Source organism: Pinus tabuliformis, chromosome 6 (genome assembly GCF_031772625.1).
Source record: "Pinus tabuliformis cultivar Carrire ecotype Pingquan chromosome 6, CPIR1, whole genome shotgun sequence".
Taxonomy (NCBI): domain Eukaryota; kingdom Viridiplantae; phylum Streptophyta; class Pinopsida; order Pinales; family Pinaceae; genus Pinus; species Pinus tabuliformis.
In genome coordinates this window covers 737,283,551-737,286,022 of record NC_142292.1, presented here as the reverse complement: position 1 = coordinate 737,286,022, position 2,472 = coordinate 737,283,551, and positions in this window count along the sequence as shown.

Below are 2,472 nucleotides of genomic sequence, written 5' to 3'. Positions count from 1 at the left end.
AAAACCAAGAAAAATTCAAATTCATCACTTCTAGGGACCTTGTAACCACCCTACCAATACACAAGTATGTTCATGTTTGCAATTAGAAAAATTACCCAAATTACAATCTGTTTACTCCAGCATATGTTGGAAATTTATAGAAGGATGACTAATGCAATCAATCCATTCCTTTTAGCCCTATATTTGTTTCAGTTTAAAACAGAAGTATACAAATATACTTGTCCAATGTCTATGCTTTAACCATTCACCTTAAGATGTTTTTACAATATAATTTCCTAAGTCTATTTAATATCTTCATTATCATAAAAACCAACCTATAGCCATCTTAACTCCACACCAACCTATATCCATCTTAACTCCACATCTACCACTCTTAGGAGGATGAAATCTATTTATCCCTCTGAGCACTTGGTAGACCCAGAATTAAGATGGATCTAAGATGATAGAATTTCCCCTTTAAATAGTCTATGCTCACATGAATACCATGGTATTACCATGGGTCAATACCATGGGTTATCATAAACCTGGAGCTTAAAAATTACTATTAGTAATTTATAAAAATTAATAAAATTAATAGTTGATTTTTATTTTATTTTTTATTTTAACTAAGCTAAAATGTTTAACATACAATAAATTACAACATCCATTTTTACTCATGATCGGATCAAATATTTTTTCACTCTATGCTAGTTTGCATATCACAATATTTGATACCTCTTGGGGGTTAGTAGATCCAGAGTAAAGATTGATCTATGCTGGTTTAATTCCCCCATTTAAATAGGCTACATTCCAGGTGAATACCATGGGTCAATACCATGTGCCATTTTGGTGAATACCATGGGTCAATACCATGTGCCATTTTTATTTTTATTAATTCTAATATTAGGGTTAATAATGTTTTTTTGCATGGTATTAATAACACTCTTGTCCATGGTATTTGTCCCATAGTATTTTGCCCATAGGTTTCACCTAAATATAACGCATTTTTTGAGTGTTCGTAAATATAAGGTGACTTATGGAGTAAATATAAAAAATTGTTTTATTTGTTTACCATACCTCTCATTTATTTATATTTTTATTAATTTACCATACCTCTTTTACAAATATGGTATTTGGCCCATAGGATTCACTTAAATAAAACCTCTTTCTTGAGCCTTCATAAATAGAATGAGGGTTATGGAGTAAATATAAAAAGAGGTTTTATTTATTTACCATGCAACTAGTTTATTTATATTTTTATTTATTTACCATACCTTTTGAGTAAGTATAAAAATATGTTTTATTTATTTACCATACCTCCACTTTACTTATATTTTTATTTGTTTACACCCTTGCATGTATATAAGGTGACTTATGGAGTAAATATAAAAATTGTTTTATTTATTTACCATACCTCTCATTTATTTATATTTTTATTAATTTAACATATCTCTTTTATAAATATGGTATTTGGGCCTTTAGCCCATAGGATTCACTTAAATAAAACCTATTCTTGAATGGGCGAATGGATTCACTTAAATGAAACCTATTCTTGAAAATGGGCGAATGGAAGGTTGTAACTCCTAATTTCAAGGGCTAAATTTACCTTTTTTACCCCCTCCCTTAAAATAAGGTGGACTATTTGAGGTGATTTGTAAAAATGTACTATGATACAAAATATTCACCCACTAAAAATTTAAAACCCCTTAATTTCGAAAAAGGGCGAACATTCGCCCCTAAAATTTTCTATGCTCTGGTTAGTCAGGGTTTGGGCTCACAGGAGGATTCTTAATCATGCATTCAATATTGATAAACTTAAGGTCTGGACTCTTGGAATGGCCTACAACGCCTGTAAGAGTATAATAAGATTTGATAATGGATGAACAACTACAATAGCTTCAATATTTATAAACTTAAGGTTTGAACTCTTGGAATGGCCTACAATTCCTGTAGGAGTATAATAATATTTGATAATGGATGAACAACTACAATAGTGTCTGGAGTAATGAATTGGATATTTTGGCATGAGCATAGAATCATCTTATATGTCTAGGATTATTGAACATAGGTATGCTAAAGACTAACAAAATCACTTCCTTATATGTACACACCAAGAAATAATTAATCTATTCTTATAATTTGAAAATATCAAGCTGGTGCAGACATTACAATCCACCGTGGGAACGTGGTGCCTAACAAGGATGGAGTCAAGCAATCTAAAATTCATTAAAACTGAAAAGACTTGTGAATTGGAGAAAAAATTATACATGGCCATTTGATTTCTTATTTTTGAGTGCTTTCCTCTGGCATGTCCAATTACATTTTATATGCTATGAATTTGCCTATCTCTATTGAAAAAGGTTTTCCATTATCAAGACTATTTGTAGAGACTTCCTGACAGTTGGAGCGTTGTAGAGTATACTACTAACTTCAGCGACCTTCAAATTTTCCAATCATAGGCAATGGTGAAGAGAATGGTTGCTTGCACTTCAA